Here is a 20,819-nt window from a genome sequence, read left to right as displayed (position 1 = left end):
TTTTTTGGTCTTTTTGAGACTGGGTCTCCCTGTAGCCCCAGCTGTCCTGGAACTCACGATGCAGACCAGGCTGGCCTTGAACTCAGAGATCTGCCTGCCTCTGCCTCCTGGGTGCTGGGATTAAAGGTGTCTCCCACCACGACCGGCTTAGAATGTCCCTTTTTAAGGGATGTTTTCTTGTCTCATTGATGGTCAAGTTTCACTGGAGAACCTTGCAGTTGTTTGGAACATTCTGTAATTTGAGGGTCTCCACAAACCGGAAGGCTTCACTTTTCAACCTTATAATGGACAGACGCAGGCGGGACAGAAAAAGGGTGGAGTCTGAGGCTCAGAACAGAGATGGAGCAGAGAGGAATGAGAACATGCTGAGGAAAATTCAGGAAGCTCAGCTCTGTAAAAAGGAGAGTAGAGGGGAGGAGGAAGGGGGAGGAGGAAGGGGGAGGGAAGTCCTCAGGGGAGAGAGAGGCAGACACGAAGTACAAACGGACTTGAGAAAGCTCAGGAGCTCATCTTAAACCACCAGAGCAAACCGTGCTCAGTGAGGCACCTTCGAGCCCCAAAGTCCCCTGTGTGGGTGGGCGAGGACAGCTGCCCCCACTTCCTAAGCAGGACCGCAGTGTTCCTGTGACAGGCTGAGAAGGAACCAGCGACTCTGAGAGCCAGAGAAGACCAAGGACATGGTGGTACATGCGTGTAAGCTTGGAACTCCGGAGGCTGAGGCTGGAGGATGGCAAGTTCCAGACCTGCCTGGGCTGCAGAGGGTGTTCAAGACTGTCTGGACAACTCAGTGCCATCCGTCTGGAGATAAAAAAAGGCCTTCTGTAGCTCAGTGAGAAAATGCTTGTCTATTTGGGTTCGATCTCCAGTTCAGTCCTCCCCTCCACCTAACACGCACTAATAAAATAATAGAATTAATAATAAATAATACTAGAATAAAACAAATAGATAAAATTTTAAACAATGAAAAAGTCAAGGCTGCAGAGATGGTTCAGCGTTAAGAGCAAACTGCCCTCACCACCCATTTTAGGCCTCTCACAACCAACTGTAACTGCAGCTGCAGGGGATCCAACGCCTCCTCCCAGCCTCCAAGAGCACAGCACTCATGTGCATACATCCTCAGGCATATACACGTAATTTTTAAAAGTTTTATTTTTTTTTTAATCTTTGTTAAAAAATGAGGATGTCATATTTTGGAAGCTCTGACTGAAAGCCCAGACAGGAAGTTCCCCAACAGTTCCTTAATTTAAATGTTCTGTAAGCCACATGCACTGTGAACCTTGCATTGCAGGCGGCTGTCTCCCAGGAAGCCACCTCAGCCTCCTGAGCCCCAGTGATTAGCCAAGCACCTGAACACTGCAGTATGTGATGGTGGTGGTGGTGTTTCTGTAGTGTGTGACCTCCCAGAATGAATCTGGCCATTTAACACACAAAGCATTTCCTGCCTGCCTCCATCCAAAAGCACAGACCAGCACCCCCTCAATCCCCCTCATCCCCCCTGAACACTCCACATGCCTGACCTAAGAGAAGTAAGTCACTGGTAACCAGCTCTGTCCGGCTCCTTGGAGAGAACAGCGGTTTGAACAGTTAACAAAGTTAACACAAATAAGCAGGTTTGCCAGATGTATTTGCTGTTTACGAACAAACAATGGCAGGCCGGTTCTGCTCCAAACAGTGAGGGAGTGTGTCTGAAAAGCGTGCCTTGAGACGCTGAAGAAAGAGGGATTGTTCATGGGACAAAGATAATAAGGCCTGCTTTGGGAGCCTGGGATGAAGTCAGCTCCCCTCTTCCCTGAGATCAGAAAAGGGACAGGAAATGCCATCTCTGGGGACCCAGAGGAACGCTCCTTACTCTCCCTGTAATAAGATGCTTTGGGTCTCTTTCAAAACACAATAATAGACTAAAAAAGGGGCGGCAGGGAGGGAGAGCCAAGTGGTATCTGAAGTCACGAACTACTTAACTTTCCTCTGTGTTTAGTTGCACTTGTATCTAAACAGGGGAAATCAATCACCCCTTAGAAAATATTCTAGTTGGGGAGATGGCTCAGTGGGTAAAGTGTTTGCTATGCAAGCATGGGGACCTGAGTTTGGATACCCAGCACCCAAGTACAAGCTGGGGGTGTAATACCTGTAGTACCAGCATGGGATGGGGTCGGGGGGTAACAGGAGGATCCCTGAGCCTCACCCGCCAACCTAGAGAAATCCAAAAGCTCCAGGTTCAATGAGAGATGCCTTCTCAAAAAAATAATATGGGAAGCAGCGGGGAAAAATCTGATATTAACCTCTGGCCTCCAGTGCACGCTCACAGAGTGTACACACTCACATGTGTACATACACTCATACAAACTTTTTTTTCTAGGAATTATCCAGTGTCGGGAAGACTGTTTTTCTTTCTTTCTTTCTTTCTTTTTTTTTTGCTTTTCTTTTTGTTTTGCTTTTGACGCAAGGTCGCCCTATAGCCCCAGCTGGCCTAGAACGCCCTGTGTAGACCGGGCTGGCCTTGATCTCACAAAGATCTGCCTGCCTCTGCCTCCTGGGTGCTGCTGGGATTAAAGGAGTACACCACCACACCTGGCTGCCCCAGGGATTTTTTTTTTTTAAATAAAAGATAAAGACATTGTTGCATGTTCCTGGAATCCCAGCACTGGGGAGGCTGAGGCAGGAAATGGCTGAGAATTTGAGGTTAGCTTGGGCTAGCTAGTGACTGCCAGGCCATTCAGGGATCCCATAGTAAGACTGTCTCAAAACAATAATAATAAAAACCCCACAGAAAACAAACATCACAAATAAAAATTACTGGGAACCAGGGCTGGAGAGATGGCTCAGCAGTTAAAAACACTGGCTGCTCTTACAGAGGATTTGGGTTTGATTCCCAGCACCACATAGTGGCTCACAACTGTCCAATAACTCTAGTTCCAGAGGATCTGACACTGTCTTCTGACCTCCAATGGCGTTGCATGACATAGGTGCATTTACATACATGTAGGCAATATACTCGTACACATAAAATAAAATAATTTGTTTTTAATTCTTGGGAATCTAAAAAAGCAAGCATCGATGTAAAAAACAATGACAGAGCCTCAGAGAAGATTCTACTATCCTCCAAGGCTGACCAAACTCTGAGAATGTTTACCATCCATTCTACAAAACAGACAGCAGGAGCTGACTTTACATCTAACCACTAACAGTTAACAAAGCAAAATGCTAACCAAAATGCAACACTGTTGTGAAAACATTCACTTAAGAAACAAAGCAGGAAAAAGTAAAAGAAATAAACACTGGAGCAGGAGCCCTCAAGCATCTGGAATTTTAAATACAGCTCAGATTCCACAGATGGCAACAAACCGACACAGGCTTTAAAAGGGCAAAGACAGAAGGGGCCTCCACACAGCATAAGTGATGAGTGGTGTGGGTTGGAATGCAGGGCTCTTCAACCCTGGGTTGTCAACTGCTTGAGACTGGGCCTTGCATGCCCCTGTCTCCTGCCTCAGTCTTCTCAGGCTGGGATGACAGGTGCGGCCCATCCTGGCTCCCAGTTGTAATCTAACTACAGATTGGTGTAGGTTAATGTTCAAGTGGATGGTGGGCGACAGCCCCCCAAGAAGTCCTGTCCATGTGACCTGTACTCCACCCCAGCCCCAAACTGGAACCCAAAACAGTTGTGGCCACATGTTCTGTTTTTATTTCCCAAATCCACTTATATCAGAAGGCTCTTCACATGAAGATATTTATTTCACGTTTCATAAAAGGGTCTACCTTGCTGGGCGTGGTGGCACACACCTTTAGTCCCAGCACTAGGGAGGCAGAGGCAGGGGGATCTCTGTGAGATCAAGGCCAGTCTGGTCTGCATAGGGGGCTCCAGGCCTGCCAGGGCTATATACAAACACCCTGTCTCAACAGCAGCAAAAAGAGCTCATTGCAGACTTGTTTATTTGATTTAAATCAATCAGTCAAAAACCAGTAATAGGGGCTGGAGAGATGGGTCAGTGGTTGAGTACTCGCTGCTCTTCCGGAGGACCTAAGCTCAGTTCCCAGTGGTGACTTAAGTCCCAGTGACTTAAAACCACCTCTAACTCCAGCCCCAGGGGATCTGACATCCTCTTTTGGCCTCCATGGGCACCTGTGTGCGTGCGCGCATGTACGTGTATACACACGCACATGCGCGCGCGCGCACACACACACACACACACACACGAATAAAAGTAAACTAAAAAGCAAACCAGTAATAGACTATGGATCAAACAATAAAGACATAGTTAAAGTGTAAATAAACAAACAAACACACAAATAAATAAATAAATAAATAATAGGCTTGGAGATATAGCTGAGAGGTGGAATGTTTGCCTGATTTGTTCATGGGTCTGGATTTGAGCTCCAGAACTATAAAATAAATACATAAATAAATGGCTGAGCATGGTGGCACATGCCTTTAGTCCCAGCATTTGGGAGTCAGAAGCAGGTAGATCTCGCTGAGATTGAGGCCAGCCTGGTCTACATAGTGAGTTCCAGGACAGCTGGAGACCCTGTCTCAAAAAGACAAACACAAAACAAAAATCCATAAATAAATGAAAACATAAGTATAACAATACAGCTACTAAAAATCTAAAACTCTGACAAAACAATTCATTTTCTAGTAATCACACAGAAAGCTCTTCTGCCACTAAATGAAGAAGTAAGACTGTAAACTGGACCAGCAAGATGGCTCGGCAGGCTGAAGCCTGGTACCCTGAAGCCTGGTTCCATACCAGGAACCACATCAAGGTGGACGGAGAGAAGTAGCTCCGCACAACCATCCTCCACTGCCAGATGCCTGCTAACCAGTGCTGTCCAGCCTCGAAGGCAGATGGCAGCCTCTGCAGTGCCCTCTGCCCTCCACCAACATAAAGGTCTTGATGTCAGGAGGCCAGCTTTGCAGTCTAGCTCGATGGTGCCAACCTCAGCAGAAATTGGGAAATGACATCATCCTCCTGTCATTTGGTGTCATCCTTAGGGGAACTACAGTGTCGAGAACAGCCGGGGCAGCCTTGAGTGGGAGCTCTGGAGAAGCAACACTGGCCAGCACGTGATCACACAGAGAGAGCTTGGACACACTCCAGACAGGGTCTGTGCTGCAGAACCCAGTGTCCTCAAGGGGAAGCTAAACGAACAGCTGAAGTCCTGGGGGTGCAGGTTGCCTGTGTGAACCCTGCTGCACCCAGTGTGACAGCCAGGCTCCTGAGTAGTGGGTACTATCACAGATCTCATACTGGGGAGGGTTGACTGGAAGGCGCAGTAGAAGTTAGCTACAGCAGTCTATAAAACTGAGTGCAGGATGAACCAGATCTCCCGTGCCATCAGAGTTCACTTAAAAAATTTTTTATTTATTATTTTTATTTTATGTGTATGAAGGTATTACTTGTGTTATGTAAGTGCACCCGTGTCGGGCAATGTCTGAGGAGGTCAGAAGAATGCGTTGGATTCCCCTGGAACTGGAGTTATGGACGGTTGTTAGCCACCATGTCAGCCACTGTTCTTAACCACTGAGCCATTTCTCCAGCCCCCTCAGTCATTTTAAAATGACATGTACAAACATACCCACAGGCTCAGTCCTTTAGGCTATTTGTTTTATTAGTTTTTTTCTTAAAGCTTTTCAAAAAAAATTTATTATTTTTATTTTATGTGTATGCGTATATTGCCTGCAAGTAGGTAAGTGCTCCCGTGTCGTGCAATGCCTGTGGAGGTCAAAAGAGGCTGTCGGATCCCCTGGGACTGGAGTTACGGACAGTTGTTAGCTGCCGTGTGGGTGCTAGGATTTGAACCTGGGTCTTCTGCAAGAGCAGACAGTGTTCTTAACCGCTGAGCCATCTCTCCAGCCCCCTTAAAGCTTTCTTATTTTTATTTTGTACATGTATGTATCTGTGTGGGGGTATGTACACATGAGTACAGGTGTCCTCAGAGGCTTGAGGAGAGTATGGGATCACCTGGAGCAGGAATTATAGGTGGTTGTAAGCAACCTGACGTGGGTGCAGGGAACTGAACTTGGGTGCCTGATGAGCTCTCTCTAGCCCACTTTGTTAGTTTTTGTTTTTTAAGTCAAGATGTCATGTAGCCCAGGCTGGCCTCAAACTCACTATGTAGCTGAGGCTGACCTTGATCTTCCTGCTCTGCCTCCCACCACAATGGCTTTTTTGCTCTTGTTATTTTTTGTTACACTGTCTTGCTATGTAGCTCCTGCTGGTCTCTAACTTGTAATCCTCCTGCCTCAGCCTCCCATGTGTTGGGATTATAGGCCTGTGTCCTCACACTGAGCTATACATTCCTTCCATATAGGAAAAGATGAAAAGTCTTGATGAGGCTTTACAGAAAAGTGCCATAAATATGTACTTGCTGACAGACCTTCTTTCCAGAGTTTCTAAAACAGTTCACAGTGTTCTGAAAAGTCATTTTAATTTAATTGCCGAATGCTTCAACAAATACAGAGCGGTGTTTGCAGCTCCTCCTGACAGAACATGGCTGGGCCTGTAATGCTCCTAAAATAAAAAGGAATGCCGTACATTACAAGACATTTACCAGATCTGCCTACAACTTACTCCACAAAATACTGTGGTTTCCCATTTTCAAAGGGACACAATTGAAGACACAGATATGACTAACCTGAAAGGCAATTAACACCGTGGAACTTGGACAGGCCAACCCTAAGACAGTAAAAGTCCGTACAGGTCCTTACCTAGTAAACTCTAAGACATAAACAGATAGTACGCTATTACTTGTGTGTGTGGTGCTGGGGATGGAACCCAGTGCATGCTAGGGAGTGCCTGCCACTGAGCGGCACCACGGACCCTCACTTGTAGGTTCTAGGCAGGCGCTCCACTGCGGGCAGCACCCCAGCCCCTCACTGGTGGACTCCGGCAGCTGCTGCTTCCCAGTTACTTCTTTTGCTCTCCCAGCACCTCCTGAGCCTGCTACCTTCCACCCAGCTGGACGTAATTCCAGCACCTGAAACAAGGTAGATGGAGCACGGAGCTGACCATGCGAAAAAGGAGCCAACCCAGTACATAAGTAAAGCCATCCGATGGTACACGCCGGATGCAAGGGAAGAGGCTCATTGGGGGAGCGTGTGCTCAGCACCCACAAGGCCCTAGGTCCTATCCCCAGCACCTCCCCAACCACCCCCCAAAATCTAGATGCTATTAATTACTATGCAAAAAGTAAAGCAAGAAGTGAAGTGGGGGAGGCCAGAGATTCTGTCATTTATATATATATATATAATTTGGGGGGGCATCTTTTTGAGACAGGATCTCCCTATAGCCCCAGCTGGGCTGGAACTCACTATGTAGACCAGGCTGGCCTCAAACTCACAGAGATCTGCCTGCCTCTGCCTCCCAAGTGCTGGGATTAAAGGTGTGTGCCACCACGCCTGGCCCTTATATTTATTTTTATTTTATGTACATGAGTGTTTTGCCTGATGTAAGTGCACCCATGCATGAAATACCCTCACAGGCCAGAAGAGGGCGTCAGATTCCCTGGAACTAGAGTTAAGGACAGTTGTGAGCCACCACATGGGTACTGGAAACCGAACCCAAGTCCTCTACAAGAGCAGCCAGTGTCAGAGCTCTTAATCTCGGAGACGTCTCTCCAACACGGGATTTTGTAATTGTAAATGAGGCAGAAGGACGATACCTCCCTGAGAAGGTGACAATCCAAAGGAAAAGGCCAGCAGCAAGTTCTGCTGATACCTGGCAAAGGGCTTTCCAAGGCTAGAAAAACCAGTGCAAAGTCCCTGAGGCAGGAACACAGTGAACCAGGCCACAGGCCAGCAGAGCTAGAGAAGAGGAATTCAGAGGCTGGGGGAGGCTGCGGGAGAGGCCTGCTGGGTGCACTGTCTCTTTACTCACCCTGAAATAGAATACATACTTGCTACTGAGGTAAATGCAGTTTCTGTTTAGGGAGTTGGCTAGTCCTCTGGGTGGAGGAGGGTCAGTCATAAGGCCCAGAACACTGAGCAGAGCCTCAAACAGGAAGGAGGTAGAAACCTTTGCAAGGTCAAAACAAGTTCAGGAGCAAGGCAGTGGCCAAGCCTGTCTCCAGATTCTGTGTATTTATTTTATCATATTAGGTTGCGATGTTTCATCCTGAGCCCTGGGGTTCTGTAGTCCTCCTTCCTATCTACTTCATAAATGAAATGCCTTCCTCAACCATTAGTCCAGCAGAGAACATCATCAAGTTTAGGGCTCCAGCCCAGGGTTCCTCAGCCTGGGAGCTGTGGACTTTATAATTCCTTGTGGTAGGAGGCTTAAGTGTTTTGAGCCTCTACTTCTAAGACACCAGCTACAGGGGCTGGTGAGATGGCTTAGCAGGTACTTGCCACCAAACCTGAAGGCCTGAGTTCAATCTCCAGGACCCACACAGGAGACCCAACTAGAGCAAATTGTCCTTTGACCTCTACACGCATACTGTATGCATACACACACAAACACACACACACACACACACACACACATACGCACGCACGCACACAAATGTTGAAAGAAAGGAAAAAGAAAAAAAAAAAATCCAGCTCAATCCCTCAGCCAGCACATAGGAGAAAACTGTTTGCTGTTGAGAATCACAACGCCAATGTAAATATTCCACATCAGCTTTTGATTTTTCATAACCAACAGTTTAATTTGAAAGCATGTATCTCTTCTTATATATTTAATATCAATATACACACATATGTATATGGGGTTAGTTTTTTTGAGATAGTATCTAGCCCAGGCTGGCCTTGAACTCAGTATGTAGCCAAGGTTAGCCTTGAGCTTCTGATCTTCCTGCCTCCACCTCTCCAGTGCTAGGCTTATACGTGTGTGTTACCCTGCCTGGCTCTATTTATTTATTCTATTTTGAGATAAGGTTTCACTATGTAGCCCTGGAACTCACTATGTAGTCTAGGCTGGTATTGCCTACACATATATAAGTGCACTGGTGTCATGCAAAAGCCCATGGAGTTTGGAGGAGGGCATCAGATCCCCAGAAATTGGAGTTAAAGGAAGGTGTTAGCTGTCATGTGGGTGCTCGGAATCGAACCAGGTCTTCTGGAAGAGCAGCCAGTGCTCTTAACCATTGAGCCAACTCTTCAGCCCCCAGGATAACTTTGAACCCACAGAGATCCGCTTGCCTCTGTCTCCCATGTGCTGGGACTATAGTCCCAGCCCAGGGTTCCTCAGCATTCTCTATCAATGCTCAACTCTATGCAACTGTCAGTCTCCTGGGGACAGTCCCACTGTCTGTGGGCCATCTTCGGGCAAGACACCCTGAGTGTCTTACCGATTTCCTCTCCTGCTTCAGCTCCTGCACCTAGCGTGCCAGGTCCACCATGATCTGTGACGTCATGTTCTCAGAGATGACCTCGTGCTGCCCGGCGTAGTCATTCATCTCGTTCAGGGTGGAAAGGAAAGCTTTACATGCCGTGTACCTGGGGACAGAGCACAGCCCGCCGCTGCTCAAACAAGACCATCTCCGCCCTCACATGCTTTTACTTGAGGAAATATTAATTAAAATTGGGCTACTCTGCGCTGGCCTCCCACAGGACCTTGCCGGTTCATTACACATGGGGTGTTCCCAGAGAAACAGCTTGGAATTAATTACAACCACAGCACAACCACAGTCACTCTGCGACCCGCCATCACTGGCTGTGCTGATTCTTAGTCTGGAGGTGATTCCAAGCTCATCCATCTATGTCTACCAATGCACTGGACACCTGCTCTAACTCAGGGACAAGAGCTTCTGCCATCCACGCTGAGGCCTCGGTTGCTGGGTGAGGTACACATGCATCTTGGAGAGACAGCACAAAACTGAACCCAACTCTAGAATTTATACTCCTCAATGCCTGCCTGGCCTTGCAGGACCCTATTTACTGCAAACAGCCTGGGATGGGGCCAGTGACTCAGGACAAGAGAAGCGAACGGATCCTCCCCTTTGTTCTCCCCCAAGTTCAGAATGGATGCAGACGGGGAGGTGGGCTGCGACTTATTTGAACAGCTAGAGCTCTGCCTTGTTCATAACCACCAACGACACAGGAATCTCACCACACGCTTCTCAGTGACAAACGTACTTGTGTTCTTCCTCCTCCTTCGAGTTCTTCTTAGGCTGATATTTCTTGGAAAGATTCCTAAAACAAGAAAGTAGACACATCACCTTATTTGGAAAGATGACCGAAAAATCAGGAATAGAAGATGGCATGACTACTTGTGCTCACAAATTTAAAAAAATCATAAATTTTCAGATTCCTAAAACAAGAAAGTAGACACATCACCTTATTTGGAAAGATGACCGAGAAATCAGGAATAGAAGATGGCATGACTACTTGTGCTCACAAATTTTAAAAAATCATAAATTTTTGGGGCTAGAAAGATGGCTCAGTGGTTAAGAGTACTGGCTATTCTTGCAGAAGACCCAGGTTCAAATCTCAGCACCTACATGGAGGTAAACAACCATTCATAACTCTAGTTCCAGGGGATCCGACCCTTTTCTGTCCTCTGCTGGCATTGCACCACATGGGTGCACTTGCATACATGCAAGCAATACACTCATACACATAAAATAAAAATAAATAAATATTTTTTAAATCATAAAGTTTCCCAGGTAGAAGCTGGAGTGATGGCACAGCAGGTTAAGGCCTGAGTTTGAGCCCTGGCACCACATAAAGGGTGACGCAGAGACCTGACACCACAAAGTGGTCCTCTGTCCTCCGTGCTGTGACACAGTGCCCTCACACACTTACTGCACACACTCATCACACTAATGAATGCTTTTCCTTTTTGTTTTTATTTTCCTTTATGTGTATGTACATGCTCTAACCATTTGCGTGCTGGTACCCTCAGAGGCCAAAAACCGGCATGGGATTCCCCGGAGATGGAGTTACAAGTATGTGTGAGGCACCTGATGTGGGTGCTGGGAATTGAACTTGGGTCCTCTGCAAGAGCCATACTTAAGAGCTCTTAAATGCTGGGCCATCTCTCCAGCCCTGTAAATAAAAAGTAATATAAAATTATTAGCTCACACATGAAAGGAGACTCCCTGCCATGCGTACATGCACTCAAACACACAGACTCCGCCTTCTTTGGTGTTGTGGGAATGTAGCAGATTTACCTAATAATTCCAGATAGAAGAGCATCATTTGGCCAGACGTGGTGGCACACTTGAGAAGTAAGAGGCAGGTGGATCTCTAGGCCAGTTTGGTATACAAAACGAGTTCCAAGACAGCCAGGTTACATAATGAGACTGTTTTAAACAAAAAAAAAAAAAAAAAAAGCAACATTTTCTATAAGGGCATGCTGTGTGCCTTAGAAGGGGAAAACAAAGGCAAGAGAGAACTGCTTCATGCCCTGTACCCACAGACCCTTCTTGGACCTGTACTGGCCTGTCTTCATCAGGTACTTGAGGGCGGTGTTGGGAAACAAAATCACTTCAGAGCCAGGGCTGGGCCAACGCAGGTGGTAAGGGCAGCAAGATTCTTCAGGACATCATATATGGTAACCCTAAAGAGCCCTGTGGCTACCTGCAATGTATTTTTAGTGTGTGTTTTAAATAGCAACCATTTCCTTTGCTAATTATAACTTACAAATTGAAAATACCACTTCTAAGTTCACACCTCACATAAAAATTCTCAAAACTGTGATTTTTAAAAAACATTTATTTAAATCCACATTTCCTTTTTAGCTTCTAGTCCTGGACAGCCATAAAAATAACTTAAATGTTAAAGGAAATTGAAGGAAGTTTAGCCTGACTAGATGCAGGTAAAACTCACTCTGTAGGGCTAGTGAGATGATTCAGTGCTCGCAGGCAAGACTGAAGGCCTGAGTTCAATCCCCAGGGCCTGCAAGGTGGAAGGAGAAAATTGACTTCCACAGGCTGTCTTCTAAGATCCACCTGCATACCTCCAGCAAACAGGTGGATGGATGCATGGAGATGATAGATAGACGAATGAAATAGCTTAATAATTATATTTTAATCCAAAATAAAATAAATAGATAGATAGATAGATGATAGATGATTGATTGATAGATAATAGATAGATAGATAGATAGATAGATAGATGATTGATTGATAGATAATAGATAGATGATGATAGATAGATAGATAGATGATAGATGATTGATTGATAGATAATAGATAGATAGATAGATAGATAGATAGATGATTGATTGATAGATAATAGATAGATGATAGATCGATAGATAGATAGATAGATAGATAGATAGATAGATAGATAGATAAATGTATTTTAAAAACTGGCTCTGGCTGAGTGTGGTGCATATGCCTTTCATTCCAGCAGAGTCAGGCGGATCTCTGTGAGTATAAAGCCAGTCTGGTCTTCACAGGGAATCCAGACCAGATGGGGCTACAGGGAGACCCTGTCTCAGAAAGACCAAAAAAACCAAAAACCAAAACCAAAAACAAAAACCCTGGCTCTGTATTCCAGGTTGGCCTTGAACTCTCAAGGATCCTCCTGCCTCAGTCTCCTGAGTGCTGGGATTAAGGGTCTGTGCCACTATGCCCAGCTAAACAGGCACTCTGAAAGAGTAAGTTCCCTTTACCATCATATCTTCAATATGATTAAAAACCTGCCATGTGGGTGACACCCTGCTGAGCCCTGCCAAATTCTGACAGGTCTCAGGTCTCACCCTGACCACGTGGGTGCTCAGGTGCTTCTGAAAAGCACTAAAACCATTCACACTGTAAATATGAAAGCTGTGGAGGTCGAAAAAGGAGCCTCAGGTCCAAGGCTCTTCTGTCTTTTCTTTTTTTTTTGGGCAGGGGGGACAGAGTGTAAACACATATGTGTACATGAGTGTGTGTGATGTGTTCTGTATGAGCTCAGAAGCACCAACACATGCAAAGGCCAGGAGGCCAGCAGGTGTCTGCCCTCCTCTCTGCCTTATTTCCTTGAGACAGAACCTGCAGCTAAGCAGATAGACAAGCCCCAACCATCCCCTTGTCTCTGCCCCCTGCAGAGCTGGAGTTACAGGTGTTATGTGGCCACACCTGGCTTTTTACAGTGGTGCTGGGGACTTGAACTCAGATCTTCATGCTTGAACAGCAGGCACTCTTACCCACTGAGGCATCTCCCAAATCCCAGGTCCAGGGTTCTTTCCCTCTAAAACCTTTTCATCTCCTTGCCCTGGGGACAGCTATTTTAAAAACAAGCATGCAAGGAAGGCCCTCAAAGCATCTTCACATTTCTGGGTGTGTCTAGGGAGCAGATGTGCTGTCTAAACTCAACTAGCCTTTCTGGTAGACTAATGAGGAGGGCAGAAGGAAGCATTCGTTTTAATGAGGCTGCTAGCTTAGATCTGGCTGACCCTGCAGACCACAGGGAGATGTTTAAATCAGATGCCTGGGCCCCTTTCCAGGAGCTGAGAACCTGAACCTCTAGGGTGGCGCCTGGGAATGTTTGGGGTTGTGTTCTGTTATTTTTCTAAAAGCTCACCATGAGATTTTGGACCAGGGTGGTAGGAGAGCAGTGCTTTCCCAACAAGAAAAGGTTTCAAACAGAAAATGGCCTAGAGCCAGACCAGAGACCCAGACTTATAATCCCAGCTACTCAGGAAGCTGAGGCAGGAGGCTCATACATTCAAAGTCTGCCTGGCCTTTAATCACAGCACCTGCAAGGCAGAGGCAAGTGGATTCCTGTGTTTAAGGCCAGCCTGGTCTACAGTACAGAGAGCTCTAGGCCAGCCAGGGTTATACGGTGAGACCCTGTCTATAAATTAATTAATTAATTTAATCAAACACAAAAGGACCAGGGGTGTAGCTCTGTGATAGACTGCTAGCATGTGGGAGGCCCTGGGTTCAACACACACACACACACACACACACACACACACACACACACACAGGGGCAGGAAGGTTTTCAGTAACAGAAAATAAATGAAGCAAGACATTATCCTCAGTCCATACTCTATGGAAAAAGGTACTTGGGGGAGAGACAGAAGACTTGGGGCAGTTTAGAACGGATGCTCTCCCCACCCTCCTAGCCACAACCCTGAATCAGCTCAGAGAGAGACAAAGTGAATTGGAAGATGTACTCAGGGACAGGAAGCGCTGCCTGAAAACATCTGTGCCTGGACTCCGAGGATGTGGGCAGGAGTAGGACATGGGGGTGGGGGGATGGCTTGTGGTCTACACTCTCCGGTTCTCAGGCTACATGTGTGCAGGGATCCCCCATGCACCTAGGGGTTGCACAGGAGCATGACCTCTTTGTCTAATGGAATCAGCCCACAGTAGACCCTTCAACGAAGTTTCAGGACAGACAACAGAGCTCAGAATCTCCAAGCCAGGCCCCTCCCCAACCAATTCTCCAAGGCCCCGGTGCCTAGCCCCCAGCTTCAGGGAGCACACAGTGCTTCAGTCTCAGATGGAGTCTGGAGAGAAGGACAGGAACACAGGAAGGGGCAGTCACGTCCAGTGACATCCGCACATGTGTGGCCAGCATACCCGGTGTCGGCTGCTGGAGGACCTGCAGTATCTCTTCTCCGGAGGTACCTGTGGCAGTTAATCTTCACAGACAGCTTGACTGGATTTACAGTCACCATGGAAGTACATCTCTGGGTGTGTCTTCGAGGGCATTTCCAGTGAGGTTTAACTGGGTGGGAAGGCCCTCCCTGTATGTGGGTGGCACCATTCCATGGGCTATCCTACCTCCTGAATAAAGAGGTGAAAGCATGGCTGGGCATGGTGGCACCCACCTTTAATCTCAGTACTTGGGAGGCAGAAGCAGGTGGATCTCTATGAGTTCCAGGCCAGCCTGATCTACACAGTAAGTTCCAGGTCAGCCAGGGTTACATAGTAAAACCATATCTCTAAAACAAAAAACGGGCTGGAGAGATGGCTCAGTGGTTAAGAGCACTGGCTGCTCTTGCAGAAGACCCGAGTTCAATTCCCAGTGTCCGCATGGTGGCTAACAACTGTCTGTAACTCCAGTTCCAAGGGATCCGACATCCTCTTCTAAACTCCATGGGCACTGCATGATACTGGTACACTTAACGCATGCAGGCAATACACTCATACACATAAAATAAAAATGATAAATAAAATATTAAAAACAAAAAGCCAAAGAAAAAATGAACCTATGGGAGGGAGAAAGCAAGCCGACCAGCAGCATCTCCCTCATTCTGCTTCTGATGGCAGGTGACTCGGGCTCCGCCTACCACACCCTCCCCACCACCATGGACTGTAACCTCAACTGTGAGCCAAGACAGACATTTCCATCCTTATGTCCCTTCTTGTCAAGTATTTGGTCACAGCACAGAGAAAGTAGATGACACAGTCTCCTCGACAGCCTTAGATGGTAGAAATTATCACTCGTCACGTCTTCAACTAAAAATAAATACATCACGGAGACCAATTTGCCCCCAAAGCACAACTGCTATCGAATGAGAGCAACGCCAGGGTGACATCCCAGGTCCTGGATCACTAGAACGTGAGTCAGCCACTTTACCAAACCTCCGAAGAAGTCAGACACAAGCAAAGTCACAAGACCTGGCAGGCAGTGGGGGAGGAGAGGGGTGGACGGAGGAGGACAAGCCAGCCTGGGTGGAAACATACAGGGAAGAGGAGCGGTGAAGCGGCTGTGGAGTAGCTCATGCCACAGAGAAACTTAACCAGACACAACGCAGTACAGCAGGAGTCCCAAGACCACGGACACAGCAGAGTGGGGCAAAGAGGGGCATGCCGACTCAGGAAACGAGCTCAGCACGGAAACCAGAGGGGAATGAACACACGTGTGATGCTTTGTCAAGCTGACAAGAAAGCCGTGAGATAGCCACTGTGTGAGAACTAACCAGAAACAAAGGAGGAAGGAGCAGAGCTGGGAAGTGTGAGGGAGGGAAACCCTGCCCCTGACCTCCACAATTAAAAGCAGAACAGGAAGCAAATGAGCAGTCTCCTGCAACTTATAGAGAGCGAGCTAGTCCAGGTCATGACCGGAGGAGAGACCAGGCGAGCAGGGGTTTAGGGTACTTGCTACTCAGAGACTTTGGATTTAGTCAGAATGAAACAGGCGTTGCTGAGGGAAACGGATCCTGCTGTGCTACAGAAAACAGGCAGGCAGCAGGAGGAGGTGGAGAGGCAGCTGGCAGACTGGACTTGTGATGACCCAGGCGAGTGACAACAGTGAGCTGGGGCCAGAGGGAGCTCAGAGGCGCTGAGACATGGCGGTGTCCTGGTCCTGGTCAATGTGCAGAGCAGAGTGGCTGACCTGTCCTGATGGCTTGGCTGCGGTGAATGGGCAAGAAAGGACACAGAAAGGACCCTAGGGCATCATGCCCTAAGCCAGGAAGGGCCACTCATGGGTTGGAGAAGCAGAGCCTCGGAAAGGCAGGGACCCAGTCAACGGGATCAGAAGTTCAGTTTCAGACACGAGCAGGTGCACATGTTTTTAGAAATCCAAGCAAGATTTTGGAGTTCGGGAGAGAGGGGTGGCTTGGAGAGATACATCTGGGAATGAGTGGCTGCTCCAATGGGCACTAGAGCCAGCACAGCTGGGGTCATGGAGAGAGCACAGATTGAGTGGGGAAGAGGCAGGAAATAGACACGGCAGTGTTAAGGGACAGAAGATGCAGGACCATCGAGGGAGTTGGACCAGCCACTAAATGTCATAGCTTCAATATAAAGTCGGTGAGATGGAAGGAATCCAGGGGTCACCAGGGGAAGAGGTTTCCAGGGGAGAGGGAGCACCACCTCACTGCCCGCAAGGCTGCTTGCTGACAGACCTCCGAAGCCAAAGGAGACAGTGGACAGAGGCACCAGGAAGGAGTTCATGCTGACAGAAGAGAAAGGAAAGTGACAAAACCCAAAAAATCCCTGAGAAGACCTGGACTAAAAGGTGGTGCAGCCCAGATGCCCGTGAGTGACAGCACACGGGCACTAACCCATGCAAAGTGGTCACTGCTATTCCCACTTTTAGAATGAAAGGTCTTAAAGCACCAGTGAGACCCAGACTCATGCAGGGTCCTAGAAACTGACCTGGATCCAGCCCCTTAGAAACATGGTTTCCTTGACGTCTGCATTCTAGTTACTCAATGCAAACAAAACGTGTGGCCCCTAAGAACATTCTACAGATGCCACTTAGCTACTTAAAAGAACAAAAATAATAACCCTGTAGGATCCTTCTTATCAGTAGCTGAGGATGACCTTGAACTCCTGATGCTCCTGCCTCTACCCCCTGAGTGCTGGGGTGACACGTCTGCACCACCAACACCCAGTTTATGCAGTGCTAGGGGCGGAACTCAGGGCCTTATGCATGGGGGGCAAGCACTCTGCTAACCGAGCTGCATTCCCAGCCCCCTACCAACAATTTTTAAGTATTTTATATCAAAAACAAGTTTCCTAGATAATTTCATCATTAAAGATTAAAGAAGTACATGATCTCCCTGGCATAAAAGAGAATATTCTTTTTTTGTTGTTTTTAAAATAATTTTTACTGAATTTTTGTGAATGTCATACTATATGTTTTGGTGATATTTAGACCTCTTCCCCTAGCTATCCCTCTTCTTATAGCCCTCCTGCCAGATTTTATGTATTCTGTCATTTAAGACAGGGTCTTCCTTGGGGCTGGAGAGATGGCTCAATGCTTAAGAGCACTGGCTGCTCTTGCAGAGGACCCAGGTTTGATTCCTAGCACCCTGGTGGCTAACAATTGTCTGTAACTCCAGTTACAGGGGATCCAACACCCTCTTCTGACCTCCAAGGGCATTGTAGAACACAGATGCACTTACATACATGCAGGCAATATACTTATACACATAAAAAATAATAGGGGCTGGAGAGAGGGCTTGGTGTTTAAGAACACTGGTTGTTCTTGCAGAAGACCTGGGTTCAATTCCCAGCACCCACATGTCAGTGCACAATCATCTGTAACTCCAGTCCAGGGGATCCGACACCCTCTTCTGACCTCCTCGGGCACTGCATGACATGGGTGTACTTACGTACATACAGGCAATACACGCATACATAAAATAAAAATAATAATTATTTTTTTTTAAATAGAAGGAGAAAACTGACTCTACAAAACTGCCTCTGACGTGCACTATGGCATGGTATTAAAAGGCCAAAGCTGCGGGTGGTGCACACTTTTAGTCCTAGCACTCAGGAGCCAGAGGCAGGCAGATCTCTGAGTTCCTGTCCTACAGGAGGACCCTGTCTCAAAAAGACCCCCCCCCCAAAAAAAAGGCAAAGCCTAGTGCTGACAAGAGAAGGAACTTTTCTCCCAGGAAGAAATTTCACACAGTTCTGACAACTTGTCAGACTACCTTGCAGGACATACTGCGGCTAAGCAATGACCCATCACTCATGGCCAGGACTATTCGTCATACATACCTCTTGCCTCCTACTTAAACCTAAAACTTTATCTTGGACAATGAAGACGGACTGGAGGTCACTGTGCCTCTCTGTTCCTCGTCCCAATGTGGCCACACCAAGGTAAATCCTTCTCTACCTTTCCCTATGACTTGTCTCTTTAATGGGTATGCTGGGGACGGGTGGGTGGCTAAGACTGGTTGTTGGGACTGCCAGGGACCAGGCTTCAAACCTAAGAACTCCTCCAATAATGATTCTTTTCAAATACTGCTCCCCAGGCCCCTCACATAGCGTCGGAGTGTAAATTAGTCCAAGCAGCACTAAAGCTGGGCAGAATTGTACCCCACGGTCAGCAGCTCCACTCCTACAGTGAAGGAAGCTGCTCAGATCTGCATCGAGGACCTGCACAGGCAGAAACAACTGACCCCAAACAACAGCAGAACAGAAGCGCTGTGGAAATCCACAGGCAGCAATGAGAATCAGCAAATTCCCACCAGGGGTGACAATGTGGATGAACCTCACAGGCATGATGCAGACGGAAGGAAGGGAGATTTTAAAAAGAAGAAGAAAGCAAAGCAGACGCTTCTCTCTACAGAAACATCAAGGAAGGCTCTACTGATCCAAGGCACCTGGCTCCCTGCGGAGGGGGCTGTTCACATCAGACCTGTGCACTTCTCTGTTCATGTGACTGTTCCAACAAGATGATTAGTGATAACCAAGTTGTTCCAAAATTCAACATTCTTTAAAAAAAAACATTCTTTTTCTAGAGGCAGAGAACAGGGTAGAGGATTTGCCTAGCGGCACCTGACTCACTTTCAGTTGGAAGCATTACAAACTAGTTCAAAACACAACACAACACACACACACACACACCCACACACACACACACACACACACACTACAAACCTGTCATCCCAGCACTTAGGAAGTGGAGATAAGAGGATCAGGAGTTCAAGGCCGGCCAGCCTCAGTTACATAGTAAACTCAAGGCCAGCCTGGATTACGTGAGTCCCTGTCTCAAAATAAAAAAATAAATAAAAAAAAAAAACCAAAACACTGGGCAAACAAAAGCAATGACTTTATTTTTACCGTCCTATGAAAATTTTCTGTTTTAACAACAGCTGTTTCCATTGAAATATTACTCTATATAAATGGGAAAGATTACACATGTACACTATAAAATGAGAATAAATATCCTTGCCATTTGGGCCAATAGATGGCTCAGTGGGTAAAGGTGCTTACTGCCAAGTCTGACAGCCTGAGTTTGATGCCCAGGACCCACATGGTAGAAGGAGAATTCCTGCAGGCTCATTTTCTCTCTCTCTCGCTCTCGCTCTAATACACACACATCGATAAATGTAATGAAACATGTTTAATAAAAAAAAGACATCAACTTGCATGTATTTGCAGTTCCACAGTTGTCTCTTCAACACCTTACCTGAGTTGCTTTGCATAGCTGAGTTCAATCTCAGTCCTCTCCTTCACAAACTTGATATATTTTTCAAGAATATCGATTCCCCACTGTGTGTGTTTTTCCAAGTTGTCAAACTGATCCTGTTTGAAAAGAGAGAGGAGGAGACAGTTTACAGTCTTCCTTTGTGATTAACAGAATTTCAGTGAGCAAGCCTCATCATTCACCGTTCCACAGAAAACAGTTCCAATGTTTTCCATGATGCTGCTGGGAGGTGGGGGTGGGGGGTTGAGAGCTTTAAGTCAACATTACCAAATTTGGTTTGAGCACTGCCTGGAGTTCGGATCTGTGACCCATCCATCCCTTCCCTCTTCCTCTTAAGACACATGACTTCTATATATAATTAATGTCCCAGTGCAAAGGAAAATGTCTTTCTCAGATGCCAAAACTAAAACGTAGAACACACACATACAACAGCATCTATTAGTACCTAAGTTGGTCTCTCTGGGTAATAAATCATTCAAAACAGCTGACTGAGGGCTGGGGCAATGGCTCAGTTGATAAAGTGCTTGCCTTGCAAGAGTGGACCTGACTTTAATCCCTAGAACCTACGGCAAAAAGCTAGGTGTGGTGATACATGGTTGTAACCCCAGCACTGGAGAGGTAGAGACAGGAGGATCACTGGGGCCTAGCTGACAAGGCAAATTCCAGGTCTAGTGGGAGATTGTTAAAAAAGAAACAGAACCGGGCGTGGTGGCGCTCGCCTGTAGTCCCAGCACTTGGGAGGCAGAGGCAGGCAGATCTCCGTGAGTTCAAGGCCAGCCTGGTCTCCAGTGAGTTCCAGGACAGCTGGGGCTACAGGGAGACCCTGTCTCAAAAAAAAAAAAAAAAAAAAAAAAAGAGAGCTAGAGAGAGGAGAGTACTTGCTGGTCTTGCAGAAGACTAACCTCTGACCCCCAGCACCTCCATTGGACTGCTCACAGATGCCTGTAACTCCAGCTCCAGGGGATCAGAAGCCCTTTTCTGGCCTCCTCAGGTACCCACATTCACATTCACACACACACACACACACAAACACAAACACCAACACAAA

General features: G+C 47.0%; 1 protein-coding gene across 2 annotated transcripts in view; it reads right to left on the bottom strand.

Moving 5' to 3' along the window:
• The window catches only part of Fnbp1 (formin binding protein 1), a gene marked incomplete in the record, with an annotated part of 132,819 nt that overhangs the window by 59,798 nt on the left and 52,202 nt on the right, over positions 1 to 20,819 (bottom strand). For both annotated transcript variants that reach the window (XM_017796459.2, XM_029560147.1), the window contains 3 exon segments: positions 9,283 to 9,430; positions 10,070 to 10,126; positions 19,754 to 19,869.

Source organism: Nannospalax galili, unplaced genomic scaffold (assembly GCF_000622305.1).
Source record: "Nannospalax galili isolate Female #2095 unplaced genomic scaffold, S.galili_v1.0 scaffold290, whole genome shotgun sequence".
NCBI lineage: Eukaryota > Metazoa > Chordata > Mammalia > Rodentia > Spalacidae > Nannospalax > Nannospalax galili.
The sequence above is the reverse complement of the archived record's forward strand: the minus strand, read 5'-3'. Positions and strand labels throughout refer to the sequence as shown.